Genomic DNA, 20538 nt, shown 5'->3' on the forward strand with positions numbered 1-20538 from the left:
TCTTGTCTCTGATGGCCTTGGAATGCTCCTTTGTCTTTCCCATGTTGACCATGTCTGAGTGCTGATCACAAGTTTGGGGAGGGTCTTAAATAGAGATGAGCGTTGTTCTACTCGAACTGTTCGCCAATCTCAAATTCGAGCTGTTTTGGGCGGTGTTCGAGCCGTTCGGCGAACACGAACAATTTGAGAAAAATTCGGCTGTTCGAGGTTATGTTCGATAACTGTTCGTGCACCAAAATCATAACTGGATTTTTTCTCAGTAATGATGAAAATTAATGTTAATACGCAGTTTGAGTGTACAGCGGGGTGGGGGGAGGGGCAGGGGATGGATCTCTGCAGGAACAATGAAGATCTCCATTTTTTTTTCTCTTTCCCGCATTTGCAGTGGGGAGGTGCAATCTGTCAGCCTATCAGCAGCGCACACACGGAGCGAAGTGCTTTTTTTCACACAAGCAAGGGCATGTGTCATTGGCAGTGTATGTCACATGTCCTTGCCCTATAAGACCAAGCCATTTTCCCCGTCGCCACCATTTTCTCACTGCTGCAGCTGCGTGTTAGACGGCACCACTGTTGCTGTGTGCGCTATACCTTGTTAATTTCAAGCCAATTTTCGCACAAATCTACAGATAGCTTGGGAGTAGGGAATAGTTGTGATTGCAGTCCTTTTAAGGACTAGGTTACAGCATTTCCTACGACTTTTATCAGGCAGGTCTGTGCTCTTAAATAGATAGATTGTGGGAGTAAAGACTAATTGTAATTGGAGTCCTTTTCAGGACTAGGTTACATCAGTTCCTATCAGTTTTTGCCAGGCAGGTCTGTGCCAGTGCTGTGCAAGTTTTTTTCACAGCATTTGGCTGAATCTAGCAAAGCTAATCCTTTTTGGCCTATTGCAGAGTGTGTTAGTCAGTGGAGTAGCCTATCTGTGTTGCAAGATATACCACCTGTGTATAGAATACCAATTTTTTTACTGCACCTAGTGAAGTAAAATCTTTTGGGCATAGCATCATTCTATTAGTCCATCTATACTGACCTCCATCAGGTTGCAAATTGAATATAATTTTTTTCTGCATCTAGCTCTGAAAAAATATTGGGCTTCTAGCTGTGTGTGGGACTTGTTCTATTAATCCATCTATACAGACCTCCATCAGGTTGCAAACAAAATATATTTTTTTCTGCATCTACCTCTGAAAAAATATTGGGCTTCTAGCTGTGTGTGGGACTTGTTCTATTAATCCATCTATACAGACCTCCATCAGGTTGCAAACTGAATATATTTTTTTCTGCATCTACCACTGAAAAAATATTGGGCTTCTAGCTGTGTGTGTGACTTGTTCTATTAATCCATCTATACAGACCTCCATCAGGTTGCAAACTGAATATATTTTTTTCTGCATCTACCTCTGAAAAAATATTGGGCTTCAAGCTGTGTGTGGGACTTGTTCTATTAATCCATCTATACAGACCTCCATCAGGTTGCAAACTGAATATATTTTTTTCTTCATCTACCTCTGAAAAAATATTGGGCTTCTAGCTGTGTGTGGGACTTGTTCTATTAATCCATCTATACAGACCTCCATCAGGTTGCAAACTGAATATATTTTTTTCTGCATCTACCTCTGAAAAAATATTGGGCTTCTAGCTGTGTGTGGGACTTGTTCTATTAATCCATCTATACAGACCTCCATCAGGTTGCAAACTGAATATATTTTTTTCTGCATCTACCTCTGAAAAAATATTGGGCTTCTAGCTGTGTGTGGGACTTGTTGTATTAGTCCATCTATACTGACCTCCATCAGGTTGCAAACTGAATATATTTTTTTTTGCATCTACCTCTGAAAAAATATTGGGCTTCTAGCTGTGTATGGGACTTGTTCTATTAATCCATCTATACAGACCTCCATCAGGTTGCAAACTGAATATATTTTTTTCTGCATCTAGCTCTGAAAAAATATTGGGCTTCTAGCTGTGTGTGGGACTTGTTCTATTAATCTATCTATACAGACCTCCATCAGGTTGCAAACTGAATATATATTTTTCTGCATCTACCTCTGAAAAAATATTGGGCTTCTAGCTGTGTGTGGGACTTGTTGTATTAGTCCATCTATACTGACCTCCATCAGGTTGCAAACTGAATATATTTTTTTCTGCATCTACCTCTGAAAAAATATTGGGCTTCTAGCTGTGTGTGGGACTTGTTCTATTAATCCATCTATACAGACCTCCATCAGGTTGCAAACTGAATATATTTTTTTCTGCATCTACCTCTGAAAAAATATTGGGCTTCTAGCTGTGTGTGGGACTTGTTCTATTAATCCATCTATACAGACCTCCATCAGGTTGCAAACTGAATATATTTTTTTCTGCATCTACCTCTGAAAAAATATTGGGCTTCTAGCTGTGTGTGGGACTTGTTCTATTAATCCATCTATACAGACCTCCATCAGGTTGCAAACTGAATATATTTTTTTCTGCATCTACCTCTGAAAAAATATTGGGCTTCTAGCTGTGTGTGGAACTTGTTCTATTAATCCATCTATACAGACCTCCATCAGGTTGCAAACTGAATATATTTTTTTCTGCATCTACCTCTGAAAAAATATTGGGCTTCTAGCTGTGTGTGGGACTTGTTCTATTAATCCATCTATACAGACCTCCATCAGGTTGCAAACTGAATATATTTTTTTCTGCATCTACCTCTGAAAAAATATTGGGCTTCTAGCTGTGTATGGGACTTGTTGTATTAGTCCATCTATACTGACCTCCATCAGGTTGCAAACTGAATATATTTTTTTCTGCATCTACCTCTGAAAAAATATTGGGCTTCTAGCTGTGTGTGGGACTTGTTGTATTAGTCCATCTATACTGACCTCCATCAGGTTGCAAACTGAATATATTTTTTTCTGCATCTACCTCTGAAAAAATATTGGGCTTCTAGCTGTGTGTGGGACTTGTTCTATTAATCCATCTATACAGACCTCCATCAGGTTGCAAACTGAATATATTTTTTTCTTCATCTAGCTCTGAAAAAATATTGGGCTTCTAGCTGTGTGTGGGACTTGTTCTATTAATCCATCTATACAGACCTCCATCAGGTTGCAAACTGAATATATTTTTTTCTGCATCTACCTCTGAAAAAATATTGGGCTTCTAGCTGTGTGTGGGACTTGTTGTATTAGTCCATCTATACTGACCTCCATCAGGTTGCAAACTGAATATATTTTTTTCTGCATCTACCTCTGAAAAAATATTGGGCTTCTAGCTGTGTGTGGGACTTGTTCTATTAATCCATCTATACAGACCTCCATCAGGTTGCAAACTGAATATATTTTTTTCTGCATCTACCTCTGATAAAATATTGGGCTTCTAGCTGTGTGTGGGACTTGTTCTATTAATCCATCTATACAGACCTCCATCAGGTTGCAAATTGAATATAATTTTTTTCTGCATCTAACCCAGCCAATAGTTTTGGCCTAATACCACAGTTTGGCCACTCAGCTCTGCTCGGTTCCCATCCATTGTTTTTTTGTGCAAACAACTCGAGAGTTGTGAATTAGTTAGCCACCAAAATGAGTGGAAAAAGGCCTGCTGCTGGTGGAAAGGGGAATAGGCGTGTTGGGAAGGGGAAAAAAGGTTGTGTCCGTGGGGTAGGTGTTAAAGCAACAGTAACATCTGCAGAAGAAAGACCATCTTCCAGCCAAACTAAAATATCTACTTCTTTTAGCGGACAATGTGATAAGATCCCTTTCTTACGGCCACGCCAATCGCTACAAATTCCAGATGAGGCACAAAAACAGCAGGTGCTTCAACGGATATCAAGTGCTCCTTTAAGTGGGCTCTCCTCCACATCAACTTCAACATCACAAATACTCCAGTCCTCAAAGGTGTCACCCCAATCGCACTTGCTTCCTCACAGCTCCCAAATCTCCAGCTGCCCGTCTGAGTATGAGGTAGAACAGATGGTTGAGTCTGCAGAGCTGTTTACTCATACTATAGCCTGGGAATCAGAGGTCGACTCCAGCGCTTCTGTGAATCCAGACGAGGAAATGATCTGCACTGATGCCCAGAATCTTTATGAGTCGGATCCAGGAGCAGACGCAGAAGGTTCTGACCATAATGTAGACCCTCATTCCCAAACTGTAACTCCTGTTGGTGGAGACAATGAGGAAGACGATGATAAGACTCAAATACCTGATTGGAGCGACAACTTTAGTTTTTTGTCAGGGCAGGAACAGGTTGGCTCTGAGGACGACGGGTGTGATAACGCACAGGGTGATGATGATGAGGTTGGAGATCCCACTTACTGTCAACCCACAGTCAGCCAAGAGATGAGGTCAGCAGAGGAGGTGGAGGAAGATGCTAGTGACGACGAGGTCAGGTTACGCCTTCCTGGACAGAGACGTAGTACTGGAAGCACGTCAACAACTGCATCCTCAAACACAACTCTGCCTCTCACCACAAGTCGTGGTGGCTCTTCAGGTCGCATGGGTGCTAAGCCTTGCATAGCCTGGGCATTTTTTCAGATCAATAAAGATGACCCAACTCGTGTTATCTGTAGCATTTGTCAGCAAAAGCTAAGTAGAGGCCAAAAAATACATAGTTTGAGTACTTCATGCATGAACCGGCACATGGACATGAAGCATAAGTTGCAGTGGGAAGCTCAGTGTGCTACAATGCGGCCTAGCCGGCCGGGCCAACCACCGTCTGCCATATCTTGTGCATCCGCGGCCTCTTCATCCTCTGTGACTGGGGGGACAGCAGTCACACCTGTTTTGGGGCGCAGACCTGCCACCTCTTTACCCGCAACAGCCAGCGTGATTGGCAGGTCATCATTTTCTTTGGAGGTGGTAACACCAGCTGGTGTTGAGCGCTGTCCGACATCGATAGCACCACCTTTGGATCAAGGCAACCTAACATGTCCGCCTGCATCTTCCTCACAGACCGGCAGTTTGCCGGGGACACCCTTATCAACCCCGTCTAAGCACAATAGCCAGCCCTCGGTCCCTCAGATGTGGACAAGTAAAAGACCATTTCCTCCTAGCCATGAGAAAGCTAAGAGGTTGAATTTCACCATCTGCAAGCTCTTGGCTACAGAAATGCTGCCTTTCCGCCTGGTGGACACAGAGGATTTTCGAGACCTTATGTCCGTCGCAGTGCCCCAGTACCAGATGCCCAGTCGGCACTACTTCTCAAAGAAAGGTGTGCCTGCGCTCCACCAGCATGTCGCACACAACATCACCGCTTCTTTGAGAAACTCTGTGTGTGACAGGGTGCATTTCACCACAGACACTTGGACGAGTAGGCATGGACAGGGGCGTTACATGTCGCTGACTGGGCACTGGGTAACTATGGTGACAGCAGGACAAGGGGCTGCTGTCCAAGTCTTGTCGTCCCCACGAGTTGTGCGTCAATCCTCTTTATGTCAAAGTTCCTCCACTGCTTCTGCCTCCTCAACCTCCTCTCGGTCTTCCACCTGCACCCAAAGCCTGTCTGGTCATGCCACAAGCTTTCTAACTGCGCAGAAGGGATCCTGCACACCTCCTTACTATGCTGGCAGTAGGGCTCAACGTCATCAGGCGGTTTTTACATTGAAATGTCTGGGAAATGTGAGTCACACAGCTGAGGAGCTGTGGTCAGCTCTGGAGAACCAATTTCATGAATGGTTGTCTCCACTGGACCTGAAACCAGGGAAGGCCGTGTGCGACAATGCTGCAAACCTGGGTGCGGCCCTTCGCCGGGGCAATGTCACACACGTGCCTTGTATGGCTCACGTGTTGAACCTGGTTGTCCAGCAATTTTTAGCCCACTATCCCAGACTAGATGGCCTTCTGCAGAGGGCACGGTCGCTGTGTGCTCACTTCCGCCGTTCGCATCCCGCAGCTCAGCGACTTACATCTCTACAGAAGTCTTTGGGCCTGCCACTTCACCGGCTAAAATGCGATGTGCCTACCCGGTGGAATTCAACTCTGCACATGTTGCAGCGACTGTGGCGGCACCGACAAGCCCTGGTGCAATACGTTCTGACGTATAGCCTGGGCCAACGAGATTCAGAGGTGGGGCAAATCACGCTGGAGGAGTGGTCTCAGATCAGGGACCTATGCACCCTTCTGCACAGTTTTGAAATGGCGACGAAGATGTTTAGTGCTGACGATGCCATTATCAGCATGACTATTCCGGTGATTTACATGCTGGAGCACATGTTAAACAGAATTCGGAGTCAGGTGGTGGCACAAGAGGAGGTGGAGGAAGTAGAGGAGGAGGAGTTGTATGCGGAAGGGCTAACATCTGCAAGGTCCAGACGGTCGGCAGCACCAAGGCGGCAGGCATGTGAGAGTGGGGGAGATAGTTTTACCAGGGCGCATGGTAGCAGCCAAACTAGTGAGAAAGGTGCAGGAGCCCAGGAAGAAGTGGAGGACGAACTGATGGAAGACTCATCAGATGAGGGAGACCTTGATCACATTTCTGTTGTGCGAGGTTGGGGGGAGAGGACAGAGGAAGGAAGCATGATTGTTACCTCGCCACCAACACAACAGGGACTTGGTGCTCCTGGATGCGCAACACACATGAGTGCCTTCTTGCTGCACTACCTGCAACATGACCCTCGAATTGTGAGAATTAGAAATAATCCTGACTACTGGGTTGCCACACTGTTAGATCCCCGGTACAAAAGTAAATTTGCAGAAATTATTCCTGCCATAGAAAGGGATGCACGCATGCAGGAGTATCAGCAGAGACTGTTGCAGAATCTTACATGTGCTTTTCCACAAAATACCAGTGGTGCACGTAGTGAATCTCACAGTTCCAACTTGCCAACTGTGGGACCGTCAAGTGTTCAGCACTCAAACCGTAACAGAACCACAGTATCTGCTGGTAACATCAATTTTGCGGAATCATTTCACCACTTTTTTAGCCCATCCTTTGCAAGGCCACAGGAGACAAGAAGTCTGACACATAGTCAACGCCTAGAGACGATGGTACAGGAGTATCTCCAAGTAAACATTGAAGCCACGACTGTGTCACTGGACCCTTGCTCTTTTTGGGCTTCCAATCTGGATAAATGGCCGGAGCTAGCCACTTACGCCTTGGAGATCTTGTCATGCCCTGCAGCCAGCGTTCTGTCTGAACGTGTGTTCAGCGCTGCTGGTGGTGTGCTGACAGATAAGCGCACGCTGCTCTCCACTGATAATGTAGACAGACTCACGTTCATAAAGATGAACAAATCATGGATCCGAAACGACTTTTCTACCCCTGTGTCATCCTGGGGAGAGTAAAAGCTTGATGATTGTTTAAAATCACCCTACCAACTGTTTTAAGCTTTCAAATTACTAATCATGTTTATCTGTATCTTGACTGGAAAATAATTTGGGTTTTGTAGCAGTGTGCAGCACTGATCCTATTAGGCCATCTATACTAAAGCTTCACCAGATTTAAAATTAATAATAATTTTTAGCTGCATCTAGCCCGGAAAATAATTTTGGGGCTCCGAGATGCGCAAGACACATAAGTGCCTTCTTGCTGCACTACCTGCAGCATGACCCTCATATTGTCAGAATTCGAAGTAATCATGACTACTGGGTTGCCACACTCTTAGATCCCCCAAACTTTTCGATCAACCTTTTCATTTTAATAAAGACCAAAAAAATGGTCATTTTTGAAATTATAAGCATTAGCAGGTTGTTAGAAACTGAAATCAAACAGTTTTCAACTCAAAACTTTATTCTAGGTGATGTTACATTTTCACATAGGACCCCTTGTTCGAAAGGAGCTTCTGAACTCTCTCGTCCATTGAATTTGTCAGGTTTTGGATGGTTTCTGCTTCAATTGTTTTGCATGAGGACAGAATACCCTCCCAGAGCTGTTGCTTAGATGTGAACTGCCTCCCGCCATCATAGACACTCCTTTTAATGATGCTCCAAAGGTTCTGAATGGGGTAGAGGTCAGGGGAGCATGGGGGTCACACCATAAGTTTGTCCCCTTTTATGCCCATATCAGCCAGAGATGCAGATGTTTTATGTGCAGCATGAGATGGTGCATTATCATGCAGAAAAATGATCTTGCTGTGAAATACACGGTTCTTCTTCTTGAACCATGGCAGGAAGTGCTGTTTGAGAAAATCCACATACATTATGGAGTTCATCTTTAGCGCCTTCAGGGATCCTAAAGGGGCCGACAATCTCTCTCCCCATGATTCCAGCCCAAAACATTACTCCACCTCCTCCTTGTTGGCGCTGTAGCCGTGTTTGCGTGGGGTGTCCATCAACCAGCCATCCTCCACTCCATCCATCTGGACCATCGAGCGCTGCACGGCACTCATCCGTGAACAAAACAGTTTTGAAATCAGTCTTCATGTAATGTTTGGCCCACTGGAGCCGTTTCTGCTTGTGTGAAGTGGATAGAGGAGGTCGACAGGATGGCGTATGCACAGCTGCAAACCTCTGAAGGACCCTGCATCTTGTTGTTCGGGGGACGTTGGAGGCACAAGCAGCTTCAAAAACTTGTCTGCTGCTATGACAAGGCTTTTTTGCCGCTGCTCTTTCAACCTGACGTAATTGCCTTTAGGAAAGAGTCCTCAATTTGCCCTTATTAGCACGCACACGTGTGTACTGTGAATCAGCTACATACTTCTTGATTGCCAAGACACTTCATCCTGATCATCGCACAATGTTGATTGTAGTCATGCCTTGACCTAAACACTCCACAATTTGTTGCTTCTCAGCAGCCGACACATCCTTTTTCTTTCCCATTTTGGCAGAAAATGTAGGCTGCTTAATAATGTGAGACAGCCTTCTTAAGTAGTCTTGCCTTTCATTGGACACACCTGCCAAACTAATTAGCACAGGTGTCTGCAATTGCTTACAGTGATATAAAGAGCCCTGACACACATCACCATCAATGAGTTTAACTGACAAACAAACAAATTCTTCCCTTATCACTCCTAAACACTTTTTGCATAATAATTTGGAACGCAGTGTACATGTGCTTTTCCACAAAACACCAGTGGTTCACGTAGTGAATCTTACAGTTCTAACTTGCCAACCGTGGTCTGTATGGAGTTGTTCAATAAAGGGCCCAAAATTAAGATAACATAGATGGGAGAGGTCTCTATGAATAGGAATTCCTAAGTATTTGATACCCTGTGAGGGCCAGGCAAAGGGAAAGTTGGACTGGATGGAATCCTATATGGATTTGGGGAGGGAGACATCGAGGGCCTCAGACTTCGCTGCATTGAGTTTAAAATTTGACCATGTAACAAAGTGATCTATTTCAGCCATAACAGCATGGATGGATATATGTGATTGAGTGATATATACTAGGACATCATCAGCAAATAGAGAGCACTTGTACTCAGTGCCTCCCACCTCAATCCACCTAATATTGGGGTTATGGCGAATTGATGAGAGCAGGTGCTCCGTCACTAGGATGTATAAGAGAGGGGACAGAGGACATCCCTGCCTTGTCCCATTGGTGATTGTGAAAGGTGATGAAAATGTTCTGATGCACCCCCTGGGCCTTGGGACACCCGGAGCCGGACCCTTTTTGGTGGATGCTGGTGGTTGTAGTCTTCGTGGCGGCGACCCGGTTCCATGGCTCAGGGTGGTCAAACCAGTGGCGGAACTATTTATGTGGTTTTGATGTTTAAATGTCCGACTACGCCACCCGTGGATTGCGGTCAGAGTGAACCGCCGCTGCAGGGCAGACCGCTGAGGCTGGTGTTGTGGGTGCAGCAGAGCGTAGCATAACTCCCCACGGGAGGAGTATAGCCTCAGGGCAGTGTATGCGGAGGATGGGGGTGATGGTGCAGGGCAGCAGCAGTAACGACACGGAGTCAGTGATGCAGTCCAGGGCCTTTACTCACAGTTCTTATTATCCAGACCACGTCTGCAGGTAACGGCTGCCCACGTCGTACTGTGCTCACCAGGTGAGGGGCTCAGACAACTCCCAGATAACTTTGGAGCGCTTCACAGGACCCCCTTTGTGTGTCCTTTGTCTGGCCTTTCTTACCAACCCTTCTGTCCGGCTGCCTCGGGCCTCCTCTTGGTAAACTTGGCGCCAGTTTCCCTGACCCTATGTGGTGCCTTCCTAGCGGGTGTAGCGAGGGGCTGCGCCACATAAAATGTCACAGCCTCCGGTTTCTAGCTGAGGGTCGTTTCCTGCCTCCACTAGTTTCGGGGACCGGTCTCCCCCTTTGGCCTGACCCCTCCACGCAGGTGGATTCGGGCGTGCGGTGGCAACTCGCCCGTCCGCACCCCTGGGATCCCTTCATTCCTCGTTCCTGGAGCCTTCTCCGCTCCTCTTCCTTCCTTCTCCCTCTTCCAGGCCTGGGCCTCTGTTACTAGGCCCGCCTCCGGAGCAGAGCTCATGCAGAGCCCCTGCTCCCTGCCACTTCTGCTCAGACTTCTCTGCACTGAACTAAGATGGTGCCCACCTTTTATACTCCCTTCTCAATGCACCCAGGAACTGCTTCCTCCCTGCTCCTGCACTACAGGGTTCCCCTTCCTCAGTGTTCCCTCCCCCCACTCCAGCCAGGGACAGGGACTGTCGTGCCCATCTCAGAGGCATATTGGTCGCCCTGCTCCACGGCAATGTGGTGTAATGCATGCAGGTGTCGGGTCCTGATCCACACTCCATCCTTACCTGAGAGTGAGATATCACACCTCTGGGTGAGGTGCAATACCTCTGTAGCAACCGAGCCCTCAGGGTGCTACAGTTCCATTTATCTTCAGCCTAGGTGACGTATTGTGATACGGGGCCGTGATTTTGGCTATAAAAGGGTCCCCTAGACCCCTACCCCAAGCTTTTTAAAAGAATCATATATGGCGTGCCAGGAGACTCTATGGAAGGCTTTCTCAGCATCCAACGAGAGTATCTAATTACAAATTTTTAACTGCATCTAGCCCAGGAAATACTTTGTGCCTAGTAGCAGTGTCTGCTAGTCAGCGGATTATCCCGGCTGTTAAGCAAGCTACACCACCTGTAGTTTAGACACTTAATTTTTTCAAAGGAAATGCTTCGGGACCATGGGATACTCAGTGAAGAGCATCAGGAGGCACCCCAAGGCATAGGGGCTGGGACTGGCAGTAGGATGCCTTGCGGTGGACAGCCGAGCTCAATCCTTATAAAAGCTTTTTAACTGCAGCAGCTTTAGTGGACGCTACTGGAGCTGGAATTACGCGGCTGCTGGTATGAGACTTGCCCTCCAATAGATCCTTGTAAATGGATTTAAAGTGTATTCATTCAAATTAGAGAGACAATTTAAATTAAAAAGCTTAGAGCTGCCTCCACCACAGGGGGGCTCGCTCGACCCACCAGCGGACAGGCACCAGTATTGGGAGAGGGGGGCTGGCCATCAGGGTTCACCGCGGCTCTGGCACAAACCCGGCGACACGGAGGTGGCACGGGCAGGAGCGGACTGGCCGTGTCGGCTTCTCACTTTTTGGATTTTAGAAGGGCATGACAAGCCTATATCTGTGTCTCCCCCTCCTTTTACTCCTCCACCTCTTTTATTTTCGCATGACTATATGTACTTGTCACTTTTCCATGTGTTAGTTATGTCTTCTGAGCAGTTTGTCAGCTTTTGGACACCTTTGAAGGTGTTTTCTATGTGTTTCTATGTGTTTTTGTTTGCCTGCCATTGGTTTTAACGGTGTTCGAAGGTGTTCGACGAACAGTTCGACGAACAGTTCGGCGAACACACGGGTGTTCGACGAACACACGGGTGTTCGACGAACCGAACCGAACTCGAACACTACGGGGGTGGCTCAACACTAGTCTTAAATAGTCAGAAAAGGCTGGCAAAAGAGATCTTTAATCCACACATGTGAAGCTCATTATTCTTGGTGCCTGAACTACTTCTTAATACTTTAGGGGGACCAAACAGAATTCTTGTGGTTTGAGGGGTTGAATAATAAATGACACTCTGAATTAACTTTTTACGTTTAAAAAAACAAAACAAAAAAAAAACAAAAACAAAATTTGCTGCAGTGCATTTCCCACTTCCAGGCTGATCTACAGTACAAATGTCACAATGCCAAGTTAATTCCGCATGTGTCAACCAGCTAAATCTGCAGGGGGTTGAATACTACTTGTAGGCACTGTAGGTGGCACTTTTCCAATGCAGCACTTAATTATTTCTCACTAACAATTTATCAGTACTTGTGAGCTATGAAGTTTATTAGCTCTTGCTCTTGCATGTATTCTAATGGATAGTATGAAGCTGCTTGTAAGAGGACATTAGGTCCTGATGCAGCTGCATAGCTTGCACCATTGCTACGGGCACTCCTGCTGCAAAGCTTTCTTTAAGTCACATAAGGCACTCAGCATTTGGAAAGACGTGATGGAGAGCAGTATGTTATTATCTCAGCACCCCTGGTAGGGTGGAGATGGAGCTTCCTATTGGATGTGCTCACACGCTCCTGTCCTATTAGTCTAACATAGTTGCTAATTAATTTTAATTGTGATTTGCTAATTAAAAGTATTTGGGAATTTCTTTATAATTACATTTCTTATTTATTAATTTCTATTACTGGACAGCCCCTTTAACGCAGTTTGTTTGCTACTGGTGGGAACAGCCATTGTTCATGTTATAGCGACTGTTCTTGTAAAATACCACACTTACAGAGCTCTGTTCCTCCTAGTAGTGTAATTGCCAAGCTTAGAGATTAGTGCTGCCATTGTGTAACTTTCAAGCTTAGTGTCTTGGTTGAGATGTGTAACCAACAAGGACAGCACCAATGCTGTTGTTCACCTATTAAATGGACTCTGTCAGCACAAAATGACTGATCAAACTAAGTCCTTCTACTTGGTGCTTCTTGGTGGGATCAATGATTTATATACACCTTCCCATCTGCTTGTTTTCCATATATCTCCACCCCCCCTTATTTGACTGACAGCTCAAAGTGCCAGGGAAGGGTGGAGATAGATGGAAAACAGGCAGGTGGGGAGGTGTATATAAATGATTAACCTCACCGTGAAGCACCGAGGGTCTGTAGTTGGTTTGAACAGTAATTCTGTCCTGACAGAGTCCCTTTAAGCTTGAGCCCTCATTGAGACAGTGTAACTGCAATGCTTGCATGCCTTATTCTAAGTAAACTTGTTTCAAATTAGCCATCAGGTATCTATCACTGCACCATCATCCAGATGGGAGTCTTGCTTATGGTCAAAGAGCCATACCTAAGTTCTGACCTGCTAATACAGTCACTGATTGGCTGCAAGAGTCACATGTTTATTGCTAAAGCCAAATTCAGATGTCAGATGATTTTTATAGTACACAATAATCTGTGCTAGTTTCATCAGTATTTTTTGAATTTGGTCAGTGTCAGTTTTTACTACCAGAACTTGGTCAGAGTTTCATCACTTTTTCTCGAACGTAAAAAACCCCTTAATATTAAAAGCAAAGCCACAGAAAGAGGAATTAAAATTCCCCCACAAATTCAAGAATTAACACAGCAAGGAAGGACAACAGTATTTACCTGTCCAGGTCACAGAGCAAATGCAGAAAACCCATATAATAAAGATGGTGGCTACACAGGTGCAAAATACTGATGAGATAATCACTCACAACCTACCAATTCATGAAGGGGGTGACTGCTTAGTTTTAAAATTGAATACAAAAAGGGTTTTATAGGACCCTGGTCACACACATGTAGTGCACAATGTCTGGCTTACAGCCTATTAGTGATGCCCATACTATTAGGCTAGGCCGGCTGCCATGCACTATATAAGTACACCCCACCAGGACAGACACCCTAGTTTACAAGGGATTATTCTTGAATTATTTGGGGAAATTTAATTCCTCCTTCTGTGGCCTTGCTTTTAATATTAGTGTAGGGACTCGCAAGTATGAGGATGTTTATTATATAGTTTTTTTTTTTGCAAATTGTAATTTTACTCAGGATGCAGCCAGGCCCATCAAAGTTGGCCTTGCAAACTAGGGTGTCTATCCTGTTGGGGTGCACTTATATAGAACTGGGCAGCCCCTCTAGTCTAATAGTATGGGTGTCACTAATAGCCTGACACCATGTACTACATGTGTGTGATCAGCACCCTATAGAAGCCTTTTTTGTGTGATGTTTTAATACTAAGCAATCTCCCCCTCCTTGAACTGGTAGGTCATGGGTGGTTGGCTCATCCGTATTTTGCACCTGTGTTTCTGCCATCTTTATTATATGGGTTTGCTGCATCCATTAGTTCTATGACCTGGGCAGGTAAATACCTTTTTCGCTGTGTTAATTATTTAAAAAAAAATGATTTGAGGTTTCTCAAGCTTCACCTATCAATCAGTATATGAAAAATGGAGAGGTGTACAGAGATGGCATCTAAGTGCTGTCCAATTTCTTCACAGAGCGACTTGTATTGGCAAGTTTTATCCGAGACTGATGAAAATACGACTTGTCTTTAGGATTTTGCGGCAGCTGGATGTGCAGTATTCAAATAATAGGGGTCGGATGTGAGGTACTTGGGCACGGACATCAAGGAGTTGAACTATGTACATCCGGTCACCGCCAGCACCAGGAACACCCCCATTGATCTGATATTGATGATGTATCCTAAGGAGAGACCATCAATATAAAACTCCTAGACAGCCCCTTTAACAGAGCCCTAGACAGGTCATGCAGTATGTCATGTAAAATAGATTTCAGAAAATCTGAACATGATGTCTTATGTTGTGTTTAAGATTTTTGCCTCAATATGACTGTCAAAGATTGTAAATAACAGCTACATCTGCATGTGATATACTGAATCAAGAGCATCGTGCTCTTCTAGGAAAGGTTACAATTCTTTAATAGCTAGTCACTTATGGCTTCTTATATAGGAAATGTGCTCATAGCCCTGAACAGCTCATTTACATATAAGAAAATTGTAGATTTCACTGGAATAAGACATTGGATTGCAGATATCAAGATGTCATTTTTTTCAGCTTCCTTTGACCAACATGCCTATTTAGACGGCTTAGGAGGGTTGAAAGATTCCCTTTAATGTTCTACCTTGTGTCCATGTCTCCTCCTCACTATGTCCTTCAGATTAAAATGATTATGCAAGCTGTAATTGCTGTGAGTAAATGCAGTTCAGAGATCTCCCATTTAATATATTATGGGAGACCACAGATACTTCTACAGTGCTTCCTGTGACCTGACAGCTAATCGGCTTAGGAGGGTTGATCCTACTGACAAATTCCCTTTAAAAGAAGGGAGCTAGAGAGGGAAGACTACTTAGCTCAGACCCTAAAGTTCATAAGCAAGTCTTGAAAGCAAAAGAAGAAATGCAAATATCATAATGCAACATGTTGCTCTCCAGCTACAAAAATATTCATACATTATACAGTACATATAATTTTTTAACCTTCTTTTTCTAGTTCACACAGTGTGCATTTGTTGCATGTTTTAAAGCATTTTTTTGAAGCGTTGGATGCAAAAAATGGATTTTTTTTTGCATCAGAAAACATTTCTCATAAAGAACTGTACTGGGTGCAGAAGGACTTTATCTGATATTTTCATAGGCAAATTATAACAAGGACAATCTGGGCTATTGCCTGGGGTCGAGCCTCCAGATGGTCCCATGGCCAGATTGGCCTCATTATAATATTTTATGCTCCACTATCGGTGGCGCACATCTCCAGGCAGGGAGCTTTCCTGGAGCACAGAATCCAGAATCACTGTGCAACTCCAGGAGAGCTCCTGTCGCCTTTTTTGTGACTTGCTGCATTTGGTGCCGGAACGATGACCTCATCGTGCCAGCGCCAGTGTGTCATCGCTCTGATGCCGGCATGTATTCTCCAGCCATGAAAAGTGGAAGAGCAGGAGATCATACGGAGAGTTAAATTTTACAACTTTTTTCTTTTCAATAAAATGAACTAAATGGGGGTGGGAGAGAGCAGATGATAATGAATTGAAAATAAGGGGTGGGAGAGAGCAAATGATAATGAATTGAGGATGGGGAGAGGAATTTATAATGAATTAAGCTTGGGGGTGGTAGAAAGCAAATTATAATGAATAGATGGGTTGGGAGAGAAGAAATTATAATAAATTGAAGGTGGGAGAAATTACATGACAATGAATTTGAGGAAGGAGGGCATGTAAATATAATGAAATGAAGGGGCATGTGATTATAATTAATTGGAGGGATGGGAGGTGCACAGTGGGAGGACGTTGGGGATGCCGGAGAGATACTGGTAATGAATTGGAGGAAAGAGTATAGTGGCTAGTTAATTTAATTATTGGGCAGGGGAAAAGTGTCTAATTATAGTTATTGGTCGGCACAGTGGTGGATGATCAATTTATATTTGTAATGGTGGTTTGCATAAAAGCTATTTATATATTAATGGTGGGTGCATGTCTGTATTCACCTGTTCAGTGTGGTGGGGATTTCTTATTTAAGAAACATATGTGTACATACAGTATATGTGACCTTTTTTATTTTCAGGGCCACTGTGATCAGTGCTACAATCTCTGCAGTGACTGAGCCCTGGTGTTAGGACATCAACATGAAGGTTCGACAAGTTAAAGAACAAAAAAAACTGTAATCAGACGAGACATCAGCGGTAAGTTACTGGATGCAAATATTTAATTTGTATAGGGGTACTGTATTGGGGTTTATTTACATGGACCGACTAGCAGCACTAAAAGAACATTAATCAGTAAACCATTACTGATCAGCAGTCATTTACTATGGTCTATCTGTTTAACCCCTTCACGACATGCACCGTATATGAATGGCGCATGTCTTATCTCTCCCTTTGATGCCGGCCCACAACTTTCCGGGCACATGACAGCTGTCAATCTCTGGTAGCGGCATTTAACATCGCCGTGCCGGAAGCGCGTCACTAGCTCTGCCCATTGGCGCCCGTGTGACATGACCTGGGGTGCATTGATGGGTTGGCATGAAAACCCGGGGTATGCAGGAAACCCCTGCGGTTGTCATAGTCGATCTGCTATGAGCGCTGCCCATCAGTCGGCGTTCGTAACAGATGAGCACTTTTGTTACACATTGCAGGTAACACGTGTAATCAGACGATCGCAGCTTCTAGTCTCCTATGGAGACTATTGAAGCATGTAAAAAGTAGAAAAAAAAAGTTTTAACAATATTAAAAAAAATAAAAAAATCTAAAAATTCAAATCGCCTCCTTTTTGACCCATTTAAGATAAAACAAAAGAAAATCAAAAATACGTATATTTGGTATCGCTGCATTCAGAATCTCCTGATCTATCAATATATAAAAAAAATTAATCTGATCGGTAAATATCATATCTACACCAAAATGGTATCAATAAAAACATCAGCTCTGCGTGCAAAAAATAAGCCCTCGATAAGCCCCAGATCTTGAAAAATGGAGATGCTACAGGTCTCGGAAAATGGCACCATTTTTTTAAACAAATTTTGGATTTTTTTTCACCCCTTAAATAAAAAAAAGAACCTATACATGTTTGGTATCTTGGAACTCATAATGAGCTGGTAAATCATATTGGCAGGTAAATTTTAGCATTTAGTGAACATGGTAAAAAAAATAAAATAATTATGGAATTGCACTTTTTTTGCAATTTCACCGTACTTGGAATTTTTTTCTTATTTCCAGTACATTATATAGTAAAAGCAATCGTGTCGTTCAAAAGTACAACTTGTCCCACAAAAAACAAGCCCTCACAAGGCTATATTGACTGAAAAATAAAAAATAATAAAAAAGTTATGGCTATCTTGTGTTTTGTGGTCACGTGACCAGCTACCTATATATTCCAGCTTCGCCCTTATGGCTTTGCTGGACTTCAGCGTTTTTTGCCTGTCTCTCTAGCCAGGTGCTTCGGTGCCTATCTCTGTCTAGTTTGCTTGGTCCTCTGGGACCTCTAGTACTTTTTGTCAGTTTGTCTTTTTGCTCTGCAACAACTTCTGTTAGGAGGTGTCCCTTTTTTGTCCCAGTCCTTAGTTCTTTTAGGGACCCCTCCCTTTATTCTATAGGTCTCCGTTCAGACTAGCCGAGGACGAAAGCGGGTCCGTTCACAAGGAACAGGCTGCCCGCTACATCGTAGGGATTCAGCTTAGTCTTACTGTAGGGACAGCTTTTCCCATTCTTTCCTTAGTTTATGTTGCAGATCAAAACAGTAAGTCCAGCCCAAAAAAAAAAAACTAAAAGGAAAGAAATTCGGGGATCAATATGGTTTCTGTCCAGGAGTTGGCTCAACGTCTGCAGGGATTGTCTCTGGAGGTGGCCGAGCTTCAGCAACACGTGAGTAGCTGTCCTGGAGTGCATTTTGTGGAACCGAAGGTAGGACTGCCTGATATTTTTTATGGTAAACAGCAAGATTTTTTTTCCTTTAAAAATGCTTGTTTGTTATATTTTCGCTTGAGACCGAGGTCCTCTGGGAATGAATCACAGCGCATTGGTTTTATTATGTCACTTTTGCGCAAAGAACCACAGGGGTGGGCCTTTTCTCTCCAACCTAATGATCTGTGTTTAAGTTCTGTTGAGGAATTTTTTTCTGCTATGGGGCTATTATATGACGATCCTGATCGAATCTCATCTGCTGAATCAGAACTTAGACGTTTTAATCAGGGGTCAGATGATGTTGAAATTTATTGCACACACTTCAGTAGATGGGCTTCAGAAGTTAATTGGAATGATTCGGCGCTGAAAAGTTTATTTCTTGCTGGTCTGAGTGAAAGGGTTAAGGATTTGCTAATTGCATTCCCTGCACCTGAGACTCTGCAGGAAGCTATGCAGTTAACTGTTCGTGTGGACAGGAGAATAAGGTCCAGGGTCCATGATGTAAAAACTCCTGTAACTTCAGGTCCTAGTTTCCAGAAAATCTGCTCTGACAGCGGAGAACCAATGGAGGTTGGGGTGATGTCACTCATCTCTCAAGAAAGAGATTGGAGATTCGCCGAAGGTTTGTGTCTTTATTGTGTTAAAGATGATCATTTGATTAAGTATTGTGAACGTTGTTTAAGTAAAGAAAAAAAAAAGGTCAGTTACGCCTGTATAGCTTGTTTACGCTCTGCAGGAGTGTTCCTTTCTGGGTGTACTACTCTGCAGGGAAATTTGATTGAATTTCAGGTATTTGTGGATTGTGGTGCAACACTTAATGTGATTGATAAAGGGTTTTTGGAAAAACTTAAATTGAAATCCAAACCTTTGTCATCTCCTATTTCTGTGGTTGCAATTGATAACACTCCTTTGAAATGTATTACTCACAAGACTGCTGCATTTCCTCTCACTATCAATGGTGTTCGCCAAGAAATTTTGGACTTGGTTGTTTTGGATAATTTGCCCTCTCCAGTTGTTCTAGGATTGCCTTGGTTTAAACTGCACAATCCTTTGTTGGACTGGTCTACTAATGTGATTAAATCTTGGAGTCCGAAGTGCTATGATAAATGTTGTAATGGTCGCATTGCGGCTGTGGAAAAAGGGGAATTACCAGTACCTATTCAAGATTTTTGGAGGGTTTTTTCGGAGGAGGAATCGCAAGTTTTACCTCCTCATAGGGATTATGATTGCGCCATTGAGTTTGTTTCAGGTGCTACTCTTCCCAAAAGTCGCTTGTTTAATCTGACTATCCCTGAAAGAAAGGCCTTGGAGGAGTACATAGAGACTAGCCTGGCTGCTGGGCACATTAGACCTTCTAAGTCGCCTGTGGCAGTCGGATTCTTCTTTGATAAAAAAATGGACGGCGGTTTACGTCCATGTCTGGATTTTCGTGAAATTAATAAGATTACCGTACGCAATTCCTACCCATTGCCGTTAATTCCTGACTTGTTTAACCAGTTAGTGGGAGTCAAGTGGTTCTCAAAAATTGATCTCCGAGGGGCATACAATTTGTTACGTGTGAAGGAGGGTGATGAATGGAAAACTGCTTTTAACACTCCGGTAGGTCATTTTGAGAATCTGGTGATGCCCTTCGGTCTTACCAATGCACCTGCATTTTTTCTGAACCTTATTAATGACATGCTAAGACATTTAATTGGTAAGAATGTGGTTGTGTATTTGGATGACATTTTGATTTATTCACCAGATTTAGAGTCCCATTGGCAGAGTGTACGTGAAGTTTTGCAGTTATTGAGTGATAATTCACTCTTTGCTAAGCTGGAGAAATGTGAGTTCGCTGTGCAGAAAATTAGTTTTTTGGGCTACATTGTTTCCAGCGAGGGCTTTGAGATGGACCCTGTGAAGGTTCAGCCTGTGCAGGAATGGCCTAGGCCTATTGGTTTGAAATCTATACAGAAGTTTTTGGGTTTTGCCAATTATTACAGGAAATTCATTAAGAATTTTTCTGTAATTGTTAAACCTCTAACCGATCTCACCAGGAAAGGTGCGAATATGACCCAGTGGACTACTGAAGCCATTGAAGCATTTGAGTATCTCAAAGAGAGGTTCAGTTCTGCCCCTATCCTTATACAGCCTGATGAGACCAAACCTTTTTTGGTCGAGGTCGATGCTTCATCGGTGGGGGTCGGAGCAGTTTTGTCTCAGGAGGACAAGGGTGGAGTACATCCTTGTGCCTTCTTTTAGAAAATTTTTTCAGAAACTGAACTGAATTATGATGTTGGAAATCAGGA

The 20538-nt window shown here is 43.8% G+C and overlaps 1 protein-coding gene across 8 annotated transcripts in view; it reads right to left on the minus strand.

Moving 5' to 3' along the window:
• TENM2 (teneurin transmembrane protein 2) overlaps positions 1-20538 on the minus strand; it is a 2544132-nt gene that overhangs the window by 2504367 nt on the left and 19227 nt on the right. The gene's annotated exons all lie outside the window — the stretch shown is intronic.

Source organism: Phyllobates terribilis, unplaced genomic scaffold (genome assembly GCF_046119375.1).
Source record: "Phyllobates terribilis strain yellow unplaced genomic scaffold, ASM4611937v1 Scaffold_11__3_contigs__length_659146591, whole genome shotgun sequence".
In the NCBI taxonomy this organism is placed as follows: Eukaryota; Metazoa; Chordata; class Amphibia; order Anura; family Dendrobatidae; genus Phyllobates; species Phyllobates terribilis.